We start from the raw sequence: 20,719 nt of genomic DNA, 5'->3' as shown, positions 1-20,719 counted from the left end.
CAAATACAGATACATTCTCATTTGTTGTAGCCAGCTTGTGTATTTGTAATTGGTTATTTTTATATAAATACATGCGATAAAATCTTTGATTGTTTTAGCAATTTTGTTGCTAACTATCCATATGTAAAAGGAAAACTGAGCTATTGACAAATGTTGCAGTAACAACTAATAGTACTGGTGGTATTTATAATTACAACAGTCTGGTGAAGTGAGTATGGGGACATATTGGGGAAGAAATCTGCTGTGCTTCTGTAATCATAAAAAGGTTTAAAAACTTGCTCTAATGTGTGTTGATAGAAATGTTTGGGAAATAGAGGACTTGCATACGTCTATTTGTCCTAACTGTGTACTTTATGTACATATGTATGGATATGTTATGCATGTGTATGGGCTTTTTTTTAATGTCTCTTTGTTTTTATTTTAACCTACAGCCATTTGAAAACGTAAGTACAGGTATATCCTTAAGTCTCCTTTAGTCCTAGTTAAAAGCAACTTTGCATATTTGTTCTAGGATTTTGTGGATTAAAGGAGTTGTAAAGGTTTGTTTTTTATTTTCTAAATAGGTTCCTTTTAAGCTAGTGCATTGTTGGTTCACTTACCTTTTCCTTCGATTTCCCTTCTAAATTTTTTTTTCTTTGTTTTCTTTGAATCTCTCACTTCCTGTTCCTCCTCAGTAAGCTGTTCTGGCTGACTAACCACCGCTCGGATGATGGGGGCAAGCTTACTGAGGAGGAACGGGAAGTGAGAAATTCAGACAAAGAAAACAAAGAAAAACAACATTTAGAAGGGAAATCAAAGGAGAAGGTAAGTGAACCAACAATGCACTAGCTTAAAGGAACCTATTTAGAAAATAAAAAACGAACCTTTACAACCCCTTTGAATTAAAATTTTAACAAAGGGAATGTGTTGTGGTGTCTCTATTGATAAAGTGTATACAGGGGGGGTGTAATGGCGCTTACCAGTTAAGGACTGAATAATCAAAGATATATCTAATACGCACAGCAACGTATAAAACTTGACCAGTATATCCAATAAAACGTGTTCCACTCCTATTTCCACTCCTATTTCCTCATTACTTTGCTACTATTTCAAAAGGATGCCATAGGAATTTGATTGTTTTTTTTCATTTGGGCTGGCGCATTGATTATTCACTTGTACTTGCCGAGTAGCGCGCCAGCCGCAGCCCTTTATAAGTCACCTTTCACCCACGGCACTTCCTACCTATGATTAAGTGGCGTTGATCTGCCACGCAACGCGTCAGCTTAAGGAGAAGTGCCGTCGGTGACGTCATCTCTGCTCGTGGCCGAGAGCGGAGATCTGCTGCTTACACTAGGTTTCCTGTAATCATCTGCATGCTGATTACAGTGATTTTAAATGTGAGTGCTACCTTTTGTTTATTAAACCGCATCATTACTTACTACACTATGGAGATTGCATTGTGCTTTTATTGAGAGCGGTCTGGATAATCTGTGGTCGGATGACTGAAGAAAGCTGAGCTGTCCTGGATCCATAGCTTTACCTGCTGGGCTCCATTTACATCTTATAGGCTTGTTTAGCCTTTCTTGAGGTGAGAGGCTAGTATTTCCTTAATATTTGATCTGCACAACTACACTGAAGGATCGTTGCCGTGGACTGCAGCATCATCCTTTGTTCAAGCACTATTGCACTTTTGGGGAAATATTGAATCAAGCACTTTAATATATATATTTTTTATTCTTTGCACTTTGGAAAACTTTCTTTAGCACTGAGATTTTTTTGAACACTTTATTGCCTGAACATTATTTATTTATTTATTCACCTGCACAATTTTTGGTGCACATATTTTTACCGATTTCCTGAACATTTTAAGTTTTTTTCACCCTTCTTTTTTGGATTTTATATTATTTTATATATCATTTATTTCTTCACACTTATATTAATTATTTGCATATTTGGTGTTTGCACTGGATATTATCACATAATATTGCAATTGTCTCATAATATTTTTATTGAATGACTTTAATTTGGTGTTTTAGTCATAATTTTGGATTTCATTATCTTCACAATTTCCATCCTTCACATCATGGTTGTTGATGTATGAGGGGTCTTTGAGGTAATAGGAGTGGAACACGTTTTATTGGATATACTGGTCAAGTTTCATACATTGCTGTGCGTATTAGATATATCTTTGATTATTCAGTCCTTAACTGGTAAGCGCCATTACACCCCCCTGTATACATATGTCATTTGGTGCGTGAGCACTTTTTTAGTAGTGGCCTCTGCCTTTAATTTAATTTATTTATCGTATTTTAATATTTTATTCTAATACTATTTTTAGTGCCCCTGGATAGTTTGGTTTTGCGCATTAGTCCCCCCCCCCCTTTTTTACATCTATTGATAAAGTGCATCAATATTTAAATCACCAAATACAAATTATATACTTATAAAGTGCATCAACAAGAAGTATCTCAGTTCATTTTAAATGATATCATGAATAATTCAGTGATGAATTATGACCAAAGTGCAATTATACATCAAAATATAGTGCAAAGAAACATGCTTAAAACAGTTAAAAAAAAGTCCATAAAGTGATAATCCAAATGTGCCAAATAAATGACTCCTTATGTCTTCCAGGGACAATCACCCAGTGCTCCCCTTTCAGGTCAACACATACAGCCTCTTACCAGAATAATAGACCTATTATAGGTCAATAATCGCCTTAGTGAGCTTCACCCCTCACTCCAGGTAAGGGCTCCCTTGGCGTTTTCAATCACCCTTTAATGGTATTGGTAGGAAGCAGCACATAGACTTCTCCTTAGCAGTACTCGGATCGGATATGAAGCATGGCAGCAAGACGAGGAAAGACTTGTTGCGCAACATCCAATATAAATGAATGAGAATTTATTAAAGTTCTACTTACAACAGCGAGGATAAAAACAAGCATTTCATACATACAATCCGTCCTACACCCTTGGCGGGCATGCCGACATCACCACTATTTCTTATACCTAGACCTCCTCTTTAAATCTAAGTGGTAACTTGTGAAGGCTTTTAAATTGTTGCCTATGGATGGTAACATTTTGATTGTTTGTTGGCATTGCACAGGCGCAATTTTAAAGCGTGACATGTTTGGTATCTATTTACTCAGGGTAACAGCATCTTTTATATTTTATCAAAAAATTGGGTTAGGCCCCTTTTACACTGATAGGTTTTTCCTGCGTTTTTTTAATTTGCAAGGAAAACGCAAGATTTTTTTTCGCTTTAAATCATATGGGACTTTTCACACCACTGTGCTGTGGGTGCGGTGCATTTTGAAAAGTCCTGCATGCTGCATCTTTGCTGCATTTTTGAAAACTGAACCAAAAACGCAGCTTCCCATTGAAATGAATGGAAATCACGGTAAAATCTTGGTAAAATTGTGGTAAAAATACAATGCGATTTGCCTTTTTTTGTGCGTTTTTGAGTCACATGTACATTTTTACAGGTGCAGGCAACCCAAAAATGCACCATAAACCCACAGGAAATGCATCTGAAACACAAAAAAATTGCGGTAAAAATGCATATGTGCGTTTACCACGAGTTTGCTACAGAGCAGCGTTAAAGGGCCCTTGTGTATTGTGTATTGTGTATTTTTGCATTAAAATTCAAAAAAGTGTATTTCCCCCAAAAAATTGCATTTGAAAAACTGCTGTGCAAATACCGTGTGACATAAAAAAGTGTAACACCCAACAATTTATTCTCTAGGGCTTCCGCTTTAAAAAATATATTTAATGTTTGGAGGTTCTAAGTAATTTTCTAGCAAAAATACAGATTTTTACAAAGGTGTCAGAAAAAGGCCTGACGGAATTGAAAAACCTTCTGACTTTGTAAATGTAGCAGTGACATTGTCACATTGCTGCATGAGGCCTGTGTAGACAGCAGAGCTGTGGGAGGGATTTAGCAATCCCACCCACTACAGAATGTTTGCAGAAAACAACAGGAGGGGGCAGAGACCAGACCAGTCACCCTGCAAAAGGACAAAGAGCAGCAGTGACTGGTCTTTTTTACAGGAAGGGCCAGATTCATAGAGAACTGCGGCGGCGTAACGTATCGTCTTTAAGTTACACGGCCGCAAGTTTTCCTCGTAAGTGCTTGATTCACAAAGCACTTGAGTATAAACTTGCGGCGGAGTAACGTAAAGACGTCCGGCGCAAGCCCGCCTAATTCAAATGGGGCGTGTACCATTTAAATTAGGCGCGTTCCCACGCCGAACGTTCTGCGCATGCTCCGTCAGGAAATTTCCCGACGTGCATTGTGTGAAATTACGGCGCCCGGACGTGTTTTTTGAATGGCGACGTGCGTAACATACTTTCGTATTCCCGGACGTCTTACGCAAAAAAAAATAAAAAATTGAAATTCGACCCGGGAACGACGGCCATACTTTAACATGGCTCGTGTAAGGTTAAGCCATGAAAAAGCAGGCCTAACTTTGCGACGGGAAAAACCGACTAGCGACGACGTAACGAACGCGCGTACCTTCGTGGATCGCCGTAAAAGCTAATTTGCATACCCGACGCTGGAAAACGACGCAAACTCCACCCAGCGGCGGCCGAAGTATTGCATCCTAAGATCCGACGGTGTAAGTCAATTACACCTGTCGGATATTAGGGCTATCTATGCGGAAATGATTCTATGAATCAGCCGCATAGATACTCTCAGGCCGAGTACTCACGGCAGGACATGTCCGATGAAAACGGTCTGCAGACCGTTTCCATCGGACATGTCTGGCCGGGGACTGCCCGGGGACTTCTGTTCGATGGCTATACACACCATCGAACAGAAGACCGCGCGTAAACAATACGCGGGGCGTGTCCGCGGTGTCGACGCGTCGATGACGCGGTGTCGCCGCGACAATGACGCGCCGGCGTGGGCGGCCTGCCTTGAAAATGCTTCCACGCATGCGTCGAAGTCATTCGACGCATGCGAGGGATGGCGGGCGGCAGGACATGTACGGTAGGTCTGTACAGACGACCGTACATGTCCGGGCGGACAGGTTTCCAGCGGACTGTTTTAAAGCAAGTCCGGGAAACAGTTGTCTGCTCAGAAACGGTCTGTCAGACAATTGTTTGCTGGAATCCTGTCCGCGCGGCTGTACACACGAGGGAACATGTCTGCTGAAATTGGTCTGCCGACCAGTTTCAGCAGACATGTTTGGTCGTGAGTACGGGGCCTCAGAGATACGACGGCGTATCAGGAGATACGCCGTCGTATCTCTTTTGTGAATCTGGCCCGAAGTTCCTACACAGAGGCAACATTTCACACTGGATTACTGCACAGATATGCAAGAAATACACAAAGATTCAAATATAAATATACGTGGCTTTTGTATTTAGACAACATTTGCTTATCCTGGAGTTCAGCTTTAAAGCCGTTGTAAACCCTTGAAAAAAAAAAAAAAAACACCTGCAAGACAAAGCCATAATGAGCTAGTATGACTAGCATACTAGCTCATTATGCATTACTTACCTTAGAATCGAAGCCCCCGAAGCATCTTAGACAACGATGTACACCGTGGAGGTTTGGGAGATACTGCAAACACCTACAGGTAAACCTTAATCTAGGCTTACCTGTAGGTGTATCTTCCGGGTGGGGGTTTACAACCACTTTAAATATGTACTGCATAGTCTGTGGGAGATTTTAATATTTTCTATTAATTCAGATACAACTCTTTTATCGTATTGCTAATGTTCTGTCTGTAAAACAATAAATCATTTTTAATACTACCCATTAGTACTTGATGTTATAATTTGCCCACTTGCATATCCTGTCTTGTGTTTGCCAACTGATGAAGCAGACAGCAGTGTTTACGAATAAAATACACAGTGTATTCCAACACGGATCTTACAGACTTTACCAGATAAGTGTTTTCTAAATAAAAAGACACATAAAACCCAAACACTGACTAACTGTCTAATATGATTTATGCTGGTGCTGTCCCCGTGGGGATTGCTTGTTGCATGATGACAAATTAATATCACAAATTGATTAGGGTCTTATAAGGGCCTCTTGTGCCCAGCACTGGATTTCTGTGTAGCCACAATAGGCCATGACCAGGATGGCAAGGCTTTTTTTTAGGACTGCAGTATGTGTAACGAAGCCCGTCTTGTCCCCATTTTTGGCATGACTTGTGTGGCTACCATAGCCAGTCACTAGGGTAGGAGGGAGCAGCAAAACACAGTTGGCCTAGAGGAGTAAGAACTATAAATCTGACCCTGCTTATGCCTTGGATTGTTTGTTCAGAATTGTACCAAACTGTTTTAAGTGTTACTAAACCCAGGACCTTGCATTCACTATATCTGGTTTCCAGGGGTCAAGTCCTAGGGAAAAAAGTGTGGGAACTCCCACCCAAGATCCACTCCCCCACCAAAAAAAAAAAAGATGATACGCTCATATGCATAATTACTAAACCGCATGTTTTTTTTTTCGATCCACTGTACCTTAGTAAACTATTATGTTACTGTCCGCTTCCTGTATATGGATTCATCGGGTAGTGTGCGGGTATTCCGTCACTTCCTCAATGCCGCAATGTCTCCTGGGAGCTTTTGTCATGCTTCTTTGTAAATCCCGCTATAACTCACGGCAGACCTCCGCAATGTCTCCTGGGAACAATGACAAAAGCTCTCAGGAGACATTGCAGCAACGAGGAAGTGACGGAATACTCGCACACTACCTGATGAATCCATATACAGGAAGCGGCCAGTAACATAAAGAATTACTAAGGTTCGCCTGCCCCTGACAGTGACTCGAGCTGGGCATCGCCGCTTAGTGAAGTATTGGCTCGGGCGGCTCGGCTGCTCTCGGCTGCTCTAGTCCTGCAAAGGGAACTGCGTTCCTGCTGTGAAAAAAGTGCAGGAACTCCGTTCCCACGCGTTCCCGCAGGACTTGAGCCCTGCTGGTTTCCCATGCAAAGTGTCCACAGAACATGCAATAATTTTAGTAAATATAAATTGCTAAATACCTTTTCTCATCAGCTGAATATATCAGTCTATCATCGGACAAATCGATCGTGTGTACAGGGCTTAAGAGAAGTTTTCATACTGCGCTGCAGTGGTGGTCCATCCATACGGGCCAACCCCCAATTCATGCGCCCGACCCCTAATCTACATGCAGGGCGCCAGACGCATGGATGCCAATGTATTTTTTATTATTTTTGAAGCACACGATTAGAGCCGGAGGCTCTTACTGCATATACTTACTGATTCTACTGTTGTGAGTTTAGTAACACTTTAAAACAGATTTTTAGGTATGGCAATTTTTTTGCATTTTGCAATTACATTGGTCTAGCTTAGAACAAAGTAAGTATTCATGTGCCATACTTGTGGAATCACTATAGTGATTGCAGTTAGCTTATACTGTAGGTCTCACGCTGAGGGGCGGGAAGTTGCTTGCTTGGAATGAGCGTGATTCAGAGGACGCTTTGCGTTTAATCAATAAGGTGGATGAGGTGGAGATTGTGATGTTACTGTCCTGCCTCTCCACCTCATTTACCGTATATACTCGAGTATAAGCCGACACGCATATAAGCCGAGGAACCTAATAATGGGCAACGTTGCTGGAAGAGGCAGCAGAGGAGTGATTCTCTGCTTCACTTACATGACCGCTTATGATGCATGCATGCACCCACTGAACACAATCGGTAGACACCTGGAGGAGAGCTTTTGACGCTGAACTGTGTTGGGGCCAGGAGGAGAGTGGCTGATGATCCATAGTTAAAGCGGGGGTTCACCCTTAGAGGGCACTTTTCCCCCTTAGATTCCTGCTCGTTTTTACTAGGGGAATCGGCTATTTATTTTAAAATATGTGCAGTACTTACCCGTTTACGAGATGCATCCTCTCCGTCGCTTCCGGGTATGGGCTTCGGGAATGGGCGTTCCTTCTTGATTGACAGTCTTCCGAGAGGCTTCCGACGGTCGCATCCATCGCGTCACGATTTTCCGAAAGAAGCCGAACGTCGGTGCGCAGGCGCAGTATAGAGCCGCACCGACGTTCGGCTTCTTTCGGCTACGAGTGACGCGATGGATGCAACCGTCGGAAGCCTCTCGGAAGGCTGTCACTCAAGAAGGAACGCCCGCTCCCGAAGACCCATACCCGGAAGCGACGGAAGAAGATGCAGCTCGAAAACGGGTAAGTACTGCTCATATTTTACTACAAATAGCCGATTCCCCTAGACCGAACGAGCAGGAACATTATGGGAGAAAAAAAAAATTTCTTAAATGGGTGAACTCCCGCTTTAAGTGGAGAGTTCAAGGCTATATTCACCACTGTGGTCTGGTGAGTAGAATACCTTAAGGGGCACAACAGTGGCAGGATTTTCTGAACACACCAGGAATGGATTTGTTTTTTATTATTATTATTACTCAGCTTTGACATCAGTGAAGTGAAGTGAACCCAGTCATCATATGGTTCTCTACCATTCTCTTAGGGGAATCATATGGATGGGGTTCCTTTGATTGATACTCTTGATTTATGGATTATAGCAGATTATGAACTTTTAGTTCAGATGAATCCTAATATTTTTTCAGCGCTGTTAATGTTTCAATGAGACATATTTATTTTATTCTACACATCATATTTATAATAGCTGCTATTCTGCTTCAACGTATTCTTATCCATTGAGCGCTAGGATCAGAATTGTCCTTGGATATACTCTGATATTGTTTGGATTAATAGTCTTAATAGAATGTGGTTCTTTTGTTTCCCAATGCTTGGTAGAATATGTCAACCTATACTGGTTATCCGTCGTATGGCTTTATGATGGCCCTTATCTCTCCTACAATTATTTCTTTGTTTTTTCTTAATTTTTTTCTTAATTTTTTTTTTCCTTCTCGATATATTAATATTGGGTTTTTGATTTGATTTACATATACTAAAAATATATTTACACTAGAAGAATGCAGCAGCACTTTATGTGGAGATTTCATGCCTTATCCCCATAGCGGATTGAGAGGGGCGCTGCCGGGAAGGAAGAAGAGTACACAGAAGTGGTCCTTAATAAAGACCAGCTTCTTGACTCACTTCTTCTTTCCTGGTGGTGCCCATCCTGATCCACTACAGAAGTGGAGCTTGAAATCACTATTACCAATACTTTTATTATTATTACCATCCTATGGCTTATCTATTAATTTATTATGCTTCCCTCTCTGGGCAGGGGGCTGGAAGTGAATGGATGGAGAACTTCTCTCTGGAGTGGGAGGGTACCAAACTGAGTCTTTTCCCGGGTGGAAGTGTGAGATTGTGAAGCAGATCCCATTGTTCGCTCCTTGTGTATAATTGTCATTCTGAGTTTTGACCACAAGAGGCCGCTGTTTCTACACACTGCTTACAGACTGCAAGCTTTTGCTTATTGAGAGGAAGAATCAGGAAGCAAATGGAGTAGACGTTTTGTTTTGTGGGACTGTGTGAAAGTTGAATCTGTTCGCATCCAGGGGGCCCGTTCGTCCTAGACCTTCAGGAATGGCAGCTGAGTAATCACCGTTGAGTACAGAGCCTGTCTGGAGGAAGAAGAGATCGTTTTTCCATAAAGGCTGATAGCAGCTGAGAGACAGAGAACTACCTCACCTGCAGCACCTCATGGTTGTTGAAAGGACTTTTCGTTAGTCGGTTGGAAGACATCATCGGCTACAGATCAAGACCCGGGTCAGTAATATCGTGCACGCACCGCCTAGTGATGTTTGGCGCCTAAAGATTAGGCCTGTAGTTAGTCAGTCAGGGCCATCACAGTATATCAGGCTAAATGTGTTGCTACCATTAGTACGAGGACTCTGCTACCTAAAGGGACATTGCCTAAGGAGGGCCATTTTCCAAGTTACAAACCTGTTTAGTGTCTTCATTAAGGAAGTAAAACTTACACACGTGTTCTCATACCGGTTATGTAAAAAGAGGGGGTAAATATTGCATAGAAGTGATAAGTTTGTAAGCTGCTGTGCTGTACCGCTGATGACCCCGAAACTAAGCATATACACAATCGTTTGCGTTTTGATAAGGGTAATAACAGGTACGGTGGGACAGTCCTAGTTGTGTCCGCCAATAGGCAAATTACGGCAAAGTGCCTCGGTATCCACCCGGGGGGCATCTTGCTGTGCAGCACAGGGGTTCTCAGATATGGCTGGGTGTATGTAACCTTATTCTAATTTTGGGGTTTTGGATTAACACGTTGTAACAGTAAAAGAAAATAACTGTTTCACAAAAGCTTGTGTCAAAGTTGCTTTCCTCGTTCGTGACTTCGCTGTATCCTGGGGAGCCCACCCCGGTACACGGTTTACAGAAGAACGTCTAGTTTCGCCACTGCCTATACCTCCAATTACAGTATCTCATTTCCTGAACCCTCTTGCCTCTCCTCAAATACTTGTACACAAACAAAGTTGGCACCACCCTCTGTTAAAGGAATCTCCCTATTTTATAACCTCTTATAAAAAGTAAACTCCTATTCCACAAATCCATCCTATACTTGAAATGGGAAACAGACCTAGGGAAATCCTTCACCATCCACCAATGGCAATAAGCTTTCAAATCTATCTACCAGGCCTCCAAATGCACTAACCAATGGGAACTGTCCCACAAAATCACTGGGATCATCACCTCACCTTCTCCAGTTATGGGGATTTTTACATAGGTATAGCACCTGGCCAGACCACATTTTCCTACCGACATAATGTTTCAGTGTTCTACTGTTCCAATGTTTTATTATCCTACTCTTTCATTGTTTTATTGTTTTGTGTTTTCATTTCTGTTTTATCCTCTTGGTGTTGCTCACCTGGACAGTTGTTTATATCCTGTGCAACATGTACCACATACCTGAGTATATAGGGCCAGATTCACGTAGAAGTGCAGCGGCGTAACGTATCGTAGATATGTTACACCGCCGCAAGTTTTCATCGCAAGTGCCTGATTCACAAAGCACTTGCAATGAAAACCTACGCTGGCCGCCTCCGGCGTAAGCCCGCATAATTTGCGAACTCCTAATTTGCATACCCGACGCTGGTTTACGACGCGAACTCCCCCCAGCGGCGGCTGCGGTACTGCATCCTAAGATCCGACAGTGTAAAACAATTACACCTGTCGGATCTTAGGGCTATCTATGCGTAACTGATTCTATGAATCAGTCGCATAGATACTCTGAGAGATACGACGGAGTATCTGAGATACGACGGAGTATCTGAGATACGACGGAGTATCTGAGATACGACGGAGTATCTGAGATACGACGAAGTATCTCCTTTGTGAATCTGGCCCATAGGAACCAATTTCCGGTTTCTTAAAGTTTGTAGCCTTGTTCACCAGCTTGGGGTACTACATACTGATTCTTTTGTTTGTGATATTACACTTATTCTTCAATAGAAAGGGGGAGCACATTGGGGTACTGGTGGTAGGTTAATATGAAGAGTCTTTACATTACGAAGGCTTCCAATAAGGAATTAAACCATCGCCCACTCTAATCTAAAATGAGTTCTGGTTTTACATAAACTTTTCGTAAAGCATTTTGGTGAACCTTAAAAGGGCAACGAAAGGGAAAACAATACTGGTTGAAATAGTGGATTTACATTAAAGAAGCTTACCAAGTACATTCCCTACAGAAGGCTTTAATGAAGGAATGAAGGCTCACATTATATTATGTCACTGGGTCAGATCTCTTAATACTGTTACATTGCCTGTACCAAAGAAAATCTATGCGAGGGGGAATATATTATGCTATACTTAGTTGAATGACGATTTCTTTAAATGTTTGGCAGAATGCTTAAAAAACAAGGTTATAAGTAACACCGCTCATACTTTAGCACCGCTTAGAGCATGAAGAATGATATTTTTTATGAGAAGTAATTTTTTATGAGATGTCCTTACACCTCTTGTTCTGAAAATGTTCATTGGTTGGTTATTGTGCTGACCTACAGCCTCCAATACTTTCTCAGTCACCGGAGCTGCCCATACATTATACGATTTTTTAATTCAATTTCCTTTAGATTTACCTTCAACTGTATAGTGCAAGGGCCTGTCCGATTGCATACAAATTGAAAGTGTTTAGATTTTACCTGAAATTATATAGTTTTGGTGAATCTACAGAAAAATTGTATAATGTATGGCCAGCATTAGCATTACAACCAGGCTATTAGCTTTTTTTCAGAAGAAAAGTTCAGCAATGTATCTTAAAGTGTCACTAAACCCAGGACCCTGCATTTACTATATTTGGTCTCCTACAGTAATGGAAATACAATAATTTTAGTAAATATAAACAGCTTAATCCCTTTTCTCATCAGCAGTTAGAGCAGTCTTGTGACTTCTATCAGTTCCTGGTTAAAGCTTATAAGAGGAGTTTTCATTTCCCCCTGACTGTCCTCTCAGGCTTCTGGACCCCCAACCCTCTGTTTGGACAGTGCTGATTGGCCCTGTGCTGATTACATGCACTCTCCCAAGAAATAAAACCTCTCTAACAATACACACCAAAGTGAGCATGTGCAGCTTGTAAGTATGTTGTTTTTAAACAGAACAAGCTGTCCTGCAGATATTGCAGATATAACAGTAAGGCCCCATACACACGAGAGGATTTATCCGCAGATACGGTCCAGCGGACCGTTTCCACGGATAAATCCTCTCAAAGATTTCCGCTGATTTCGATGGGATGGAGTGTACACACCATCGCATTGAAATCCGCGCGGAAATCCTCTGCCGATGACGTGTCGCGCCGTCGCCGCGATTATGACGCGGCGACGGGCGCGACGCTGTCATATAAGGAATTCCACGCATGCGTCAATTCATTACGACGCGTGCGGGGAATCCCTTTGGACGAATGGATCCGGTAAGTCTGTACAGACGAGCGGATCCATCCGTTGGAATGGATTCCAGCAGATGGATATGTTGTGCAGCACAGCAAATATTCCGATCTGCTGGAATCCATCCCAGAGGAGATTTCTCCGCGGAAACAGATCCGCTGGCGTGTACACACCATAGGATCTATCCGCAGAAACCCATTTGCTGGGATTTATCTGCGGATGGATTCTATCGTGTGTACGGGGCCTAAGGGGGTTGAGACAAACCATTTACCATTGACATGGGTGCTTAGAATAGTCAGTTTTTAGCTTGAGTTTTGCTTCAATGTGTTAGTATATCTAAATCTGTTTGTGTGTATCTGTGCATCTAACACTCCCCCCTCCTCAGACAGACAATGCTGCTGTGCAAAGGTGTCTCTGTGTATCTGAGGTGTGTTACTGACCAGTGAAAACAGAGGGAAAAAAGCCCCATAAAATTGCCCCAAGGATTGCTAATAGGGATGAGCCTGATGTCCGAGTTGAACGTAAGTAGGACTCGAACATCGGGTGTTTGCCCATTCACTAAATTTAGAACTTTATGGGGGCATTCGCAAGAAAATTAAAGCGCCCGTGGAATGCTCCATAATGAACAGCGGGACCGTCAATGCACTGCGAGATCGCAGTGCATTGACGGCTGCTGATTGACCAAAGCATGCGCCTGACCTGCATGCTTTAGCCAATCACAGCGCACTCTGCTGTGAGAGCCATGATTGGCCAAAGGAGGGTACCTTTGGTAATCATGGCTCAGGGGGCTGAGTCCACGCGGCCGTACATAAGTTGTATGAATGAAAGCAGTAAAATTACATTTTTAAAGGAAAAATTTTCATTTAAAACTGCTCAGGGCTGTAATCTATTGCTGGATCCCAGCAATATAGATAAAAAATATAGATAAAAATCATTGAAAAAAATGGCATGGGGTTCCCCCCAGTCCATTACCAGAACCTTTGGGTCTGGTATGGATATTAAGGGGAACCTTGCGCCAAATTGTGGAAACAAAATCTCGCGCCAATATAAATTAAATAAAGTGAAAAATTAAAAAAGTAAATATATAACCAAGCTGCTCTCTGTGAAATTACATAAATGCAATTTTAAACAGTGGAGTGAAATATAGAGGCGCTAGGTAATAGTGTGTGAACACTAAAAATATTATGCATAAATGCCTAAATATAAATGAGTGAGTATGAGGTAAAAATTGTATAAAATCAATAATAGTGACCATAAATAACAAAAATTAACCACAATAATTGTTAAAAACAATCAATAAATAGTATTGCACAATATAAAGTGAAACATGTGCCAAGAAATAAATAGAAATAATATAGAGTCCATATATGTATAAATGATGAATCTTCAATAATATAGACAGAAGATCTTCCACCTTCACCAAGATATAGAAAGACCACCAAAAGTGCTCATGGATGGCACCTTACCGCAAATAATGGACCACTTTAACTAAAAAGAGGTCAATTAGGCAGATTGGAGATAATTTCCCAGGCTTAGATCCCTCAGTCTCACAGTCTTGATAGCGCAATGCTCCACGCCACATGAGGTATTAAAACAAGAGAAGGAAAAATCGCCATAGAATAATATTGTTTTTATTGTATAAAACAGAAGAACAAACGCCAAATGGCCTCTTACTTGATGGGGTGCCTAGCCCCGGCACTGAGGTTGAAGGCGTGGGTATTATGGGGAGATGAGATGGAGTCCTGTCACCGGCATAAAACATGCAGAGCCGCAATCGCAATCGCGTGGTTGGCGTGCGTTCCACCCCCCAAGATTGGAGAACCAGCAGGACCAGGAAGTAGGTGGGTCGAGCGTGACCTGTAAGCCTCGACGTACGCTTCGTGATGATGTCACGTCGTCAGTGACAGGACTCCATCTCATCTCCCCATAATACCCACGCCTTCAACCTCAGTGCCGGGGCTAGGCACCCCATCAAGTAAGAGGCCATTTGGCGTTTGTTCTTCTGTTTTATACAATAAAAACAATATTATTCTATGGCGATTTTTCCTTCTCTTGTTTTAATACCTCATGTGGCGTGGAGCATTGCGCTATCAAGACTGTGAGACTGAGGGATCTAAGCCTGGGAAATTATCTCCAATCTGCCTAATTGACCTCTTTTTAGTTAAAGTGGTCCATTATTTACGGTAAGGTGCCATCCATGAGCACTTTTGGTGGTCTTTCTATATCTTGGTGAAGGTGGAAGATCTTCTGTCTATATTATTGAAGATTCATCATTTATACATATATGGACTCTATATTATTTCTATTTATTTCTTGGCACATTTTTCACTTTATATTGTGCAATACTATTTATTGATTGTTTTTAACAATTATTGTGGTAAATTTTTGTTATTTATGGTCACTATTATTGATTTTATACAATTTTTACCTCATACTCACTCATTTATATTTAGGCATTTATGCATAATATTTTTAGTGTTCACACACTATTACCTTGCGCCAAATTAATAAAAAATGGCGTGGGGTCCCTACTAAAATCCATATCAGGCCCTTCAGGTCTGGCATGGATTCCAAGGGGAACCCGCACCAAATTTTGTTTTAAAAAAGGGTGTGGGGGAAGGACGAGAGGCCGCCCCCCCTCCTGAACCCTATCAGGCCATATGCCCTCAACACGGGGAGGGTGTTTTGGGGTCCCCCCCAAAACACCTTGTCCCCATGCTGATGGGGACAAGAGCCTTTTCCCCACAACCCTTGCCCAGTGGTTTTGGTGGTCTGTGGGCGGGGGGCTTATCAGAATCTGTCCCAAACTGTCTACTATAATTTTTACTTTTTTGCCACTTTTGGTGAATGTGTAGGGGTACAATGTACCCAATGCCCATTCACATGCGGGAGCGGGATCTGGGGGTCCCCTTGTTACAGGGGGCTTTCAGATTACGATAAGCCCCCCGCCCACAGACCCCCACAACCACGGGCAAGGGTTGTGGGGAAGAGACCCTTGTCCCCATCAACATGGGGACAAGGTTTTTTTGGGGGCACCCCAAAACACCCTCCCCATGTTGGGGGCATGTGGCCTGGTACGGTTCAGGAGGCCTGCCAGGTTGCATGCTCGTATAAGGGCCTGGTATGGATTTTGGGGGGACCCCCACTCCATTTTTGAAAAAAAAATTGGGACAGGGTTCCCCTTAATATTTATGCCAGACCCAAAGTGCCTGGTAATGGACTGGGGGGTGCCGTTTTTTCCTTTAGAAATATAATTTTACAGATTATTCTACCTGTTTTTTTTTTCTTTTCGGCTTCCCTGCTTCCATCTGGGGTTACTCTCCTATCCATCCTTATTTGAGAGTATAGGAAGATCAGATAGGATTAGAGGGAATTGAATGTTATGAGTTATTAATATGTTTTCTTTTTGGCTGGCTGTATGTACAGAAATGGAATGTTATTAATACAGTAGAATTGTTCATTTTTTCCCCTGTTATTGAAAACAAAAATAAAGAAATTAGAAATGTAATTTTGAAATGTTACTGTTCTAAACACGGGGAAAGATGCGCTACTTTACATGCAGACTAAGGACACCCCCAGGCACGATATTTAAAGGATATATTTTATTTCACTTTAAGCATTAAAATTGCTGCTCCTGAAAAAAACTTTTTTTTGCATTGATACATGTCCCCTAGGGCAGTACCCAGGTTCCCATACACTTCTTGTGGCAATAACATGCATATACAACTTTAAAATGAGCATTTTTGATTTTTCACGTACGTGAACACTGTTAAAACTCTTATGCTATATTTGTATATAAAACATTTTTATGTAATATATAATACAAAAAATGTTGCGCTAACTCCCAAACATGACATGGGTGGAGCCTGCTATGACACCACTGGGCAAACTGGACGTTAGCTGGAGGTCATTTTGCTGTTACCCACCCGTGTGAAAAGGGCCTCTGACTGTTGCTGTACAGGGGATTGCAGAAAGCTTATGTCAAGACATATCTGAAAACTTACAATAGTTTCAATTCAAAATACATTCATATTTTTTCATTGAACACAGCATAGAGAGTGTAGACAGATCTTCAGTCTCAACAGCAGAAGCACAGCATAGTCAAGTACCCAACCTGGCCTTCTGATTGGACAATGGGATTTAACTGCTGCCTTAACCTGTCAGCATTTTCACTGTCAACACACATGCACTTCAACACAGTCTGATTAGTTCCTAGTGTTTCCCCATCCTTTGAGTGCTGCTGTACAGGGGATTAAAGAAATCTGATTTATATCAAGACTCATCTGAATACATCATTCATTTAAAAATACATTTGTGAGTTTTCAATGAACCCAGCATAGAGAGCACCTGATTCTCAACAGCAGAAGCAGAGCATAGTCAAGGATCAATCCTGGCTTTCTGATTGAACTGCTGCCTTCACCTGTCAACATGTTCACTATCAACACATATGCACTAAAACACAGCTTGATTGGCTCCTAGAGTTGGCCTGCCCTCTCCCTCGCTGAGTGTTGCTGTACAGTGACTTGCAGGAAGTTTATATCAAGACAAAGCTGAATACAGTACTTACAAAAGTTTGATTTAAAAATACATTTGTGATTTTTCAATGAACATGTGCATTAATAGATTTCACCTTTTTGTGGTTTATTTAGGAAAAAGCCAAGGAAGGCTCTATGCACACTGGGCTTTAAAAAATTGCAGTTCCCTTGGCAGAAAAAAAACTTTCATATGAAGCATTTTTTTGTACAAAGTTTAGACGAGTTTAGGAGAGTTTTGCGTTTTTCCTGCCAAAAAGCTTCAAAACGCAAACCAAAAGGGGGCTTCCAGATTGCAATAAGCTCCCCACCTGCAGATCCTGACAACCGACCACGGTTGTCTGGAAGAGGCCCTTGTCCTCATCAACATGAGGACAAGGTGCTTTGATATGAGGGGCGCAACTTTTTGTGGTTTAGTTAGGAAAAAGCCAAGGAAAGCTCCACGCCTACTGGGCTTAAAAAATATGCCAGTTCCCTTGGCAGAAAAAAAACTTTCATATGCAGCATTTTTTTGTACAAAGTTTAGACAAGTTTAGGAGAGTTTTGCGTTTTGGTATGGTCTTGGAGGGGGAACCCCATGCCATTGTTTTTTTTTTTTGGCGTGGAGTTTCCCCTAAAGATCCAGAAACAAAGGGCCAGATTCACGTAGCCCGGGCGCAACGTAACTTAAAACAATTTAAGTTACACCGCCGCAAATTTCCCAAGTTAGTGCCCGATCCACAAAGCACTTACCTGGAAATTTGCGGCGGTGTATCCTAAATCCGTCCGGCGCAAGGCGGGCCCAATCGAATGGGGCGAGTCCCATTTAAATTAGGTGCGCTCCCGCGCCGGACGTACTGCGCATGCTCCGTCGGGTAAATTACCCGACGTGCATTGCGCTAAATGATGTCGCACCGACGTCATTTGCTTAGACGTTAACGTAAATGGCGTCCAGCGCCATTCATGGACGTCTTACGCAAACGACGTTGATGTTTAAATTTTGACGCGGGAATGACGGCCATACTTAACATGGCTTAAGACAACTAGGGCTCAGCCCTAGTTTTACGCGGCGTAACTCGCCGGAAACAACGTAGAGTTAGATTGACAGGCCGTTCGGACGTTCGGGGTTCGCCGTAAGTATTCATTTGCATATTCTACGTCGGCCGAAATGGCCTCGCCACCTAGCGGCCGGCCTAGAATTGCATCCTTAAGATCCGACAGAGTAATTCAATTACACCTGTCGGATCTTAGGGCTATCTATGCGTAACTGATTCTATGAATCAGCCGCATAGTTAGAAACAGAGATACGACGGCGTATCAGTAGATACGCCGTCGTATCTCGTTTGTGAATCTGGCCCATAGTGCCTGGTATTGTCGGATCCCCATTCATTGAAGTCGGACGGATGTCAGACTTCAAGTCGCAGAGCAAAGTCGGATCCACAGTTGTACAACTGTCGTGTCGTAACCAGTGTGAACCTGGCCTAATGCAGGATTTGTGTTATTGACCAGATCACCAGGTGAAAACAGTGGGAATAAACCCTAAGAAAGGAAAACAAATGCAGCCACCACATCGAATGAGTGGTAAACTGAAATATTTTAAAATTTTTGGTTTAAAAACAGCTTTAAATCCTACCACATAACACGTTACAATTGCGATTACAGTGCCCTATAAAAAGTCAGGCAACAGATCTAAAGAGCTTCTTATAAGTCAGAGAACCTGCCTTAAGCATTTAATCTATAATTTGCTTGGCAGACCCCACACTTCAGTGTCTGTGCATTTACTGCCTCCCTTCCAGCATCTCTGATCTGGGCCAAGGAGTTTATTCATGTCAGAAAAATAAATCACCTAAAAAAACAAAACACCTAGATATTAAATACAAGCTAGACTTTTAGGAAGTGCGGCAGCATCTGTTTTATTTTCAGTACACCATTCCGCTCCCTTTGCTGTGTGCATGTTCATTTCTTAGGCATCTGTAATTTAAGATCAGGCAGATGCTGTTGCCTGGCAACAGTGCATGGCCTACATGGTACCCGTCCTATGAACCAATGGCTAGCTGGATTTTTTTTTCTCTTTCTCCGTACACATGCTACAAAAGAGGCCATTGCACAATTTTAATAATTAATGATCCACCAGGAGGACTTCAGATTTTTAGCCTAGCGTGAAGCCGCCTGGTTGCAATTAATCACTGAAATGTAACCAAGAGAGTTCTGATATGTACAACGTGCCACCCTCACTATTATCTAATGGGAATAGTAGTCTCTCCCTGTGAGCTGGATAATTATGGATTTATAGCCAGGACATATGTTGTGCATTGCTTACATAACATGTTTAATTATTAATGCAATGTAATAGGAAGTCTTCACATGAGCGCAGCCTTTTTTCTTATAGAATGAGCCCACGTTTGGTTTTAATTCACTGTAATAGCACAATGCATCTATCTATTGAGGCACCAGCATGCATGTCACATTAAAACAAATGACAAAGGCACAGATCACAACTGATTCCAACATCACAAATAGAAATAAATTATTACCTTTAAGGGTCGTCTAATGCAGAAATTGTTTCCCTGGTGGATCTGCTGATTCCAGCTCTGTGATTGTGCGGCTCCTGGGATTGGTTGATTGTAGACTGTTAGAATTGCAGGCAGACAATGTCAGTGTTCCTTATCCAGATAGCAGCTGCTGCTTCTCTCTTTTTTTTTTTGGAGGCTTTTGTCACGCCTGCCTAGTGCCCCCCTTTTTTTCCTTTTTTCAAGAAGCTTTATTTGTAGAAGGTAGAGACAAGGAGCAAATCTGGAGCATTCATAAGTGAGAAATATAGTGAAGTCATATTATGTTCTGCACTAAGCTGCTAAAAAAAACAAAAACAGTTTAGTCAAAAAATCAAACCATTAGAATTACAATTTTTAATTTTTTTGGGGTGGAATTAAGTTTGGCAAGACAATCAGACAGACTTTTCCTAAGTGTTAATAAAGTGTGTATTTTAATGTGTGCAATATAAAGTGTGTAACATAACAGCACTGCTTGTAAAATTGTTTTTATATTTTGATTAAAAAAAAATAACAAATAAAAATAAGCCCTTATATAGGGGCAGATCCACAAAGATCTGCCCCGGCGCATCGTATATGAGATACGCTACGCCGCCGTACCTTACCTGGCTTTGATTCGAATCCATAAAGATTTTGCGCCGTAAGTTACGGCGGCGTAGTGTATCTCAAGCGGCGTAACGGCGCGGAATTCAAATCGGCAATTAGGGGGCGTGTTTCATTTAAATGAAGCGCGTCCCGCCACCGAACGAACTGCGCATGCGCCATCCCTAAATTTCCCACTGTGCATTGCGCTAAATGACGTTTTAACATAGACTGAATTACGTCCATCCCGATTCACGGACGACTTACACAAAAAAAAAAAAAATTAAACGCGGGA

General features: G+C 41.9%; 1 protein-coding gene across 1 annotated transcript in view; it reads right to left on the bottom strand.

The window, feature by feature from the left end:
• PKIA (cAMP-dependent protein kinase inhibitor alpha) overlaps positions 1-19,995 on the bottom strand; it is a 65,502-nt gene extending 45,507 nt beyond the window's left edge. Inside the window, exon 1 of the mRNA XM_040354476.1 lies at positions 19,828-19,995. The gene's annotated coding sequence lies outside the window, so the exon portion shown is untranslated. The remainder of the gene's footprint in view (positions 1-19,827) is intronic.
• Between the last annotated feature and the right edge of the window lie 724 nt (positions 19,996-20,719).

The sequence above is a fragment of the Rana temporaria genome, chromosome 5 (genome assembly GCF_905171775.1).
Source record: "Rana temporaria chromosome 5, aRanTem1.1, whole genome shotgun sequence".
NCBI lineage: Eukaryota > Metazoa > Chordata > Amphibia > Anura > Ranidae > Rana > Rana temporaria.
This window is presented reverse-complemented; position numbering and strand designations above follow the sequence as displayed.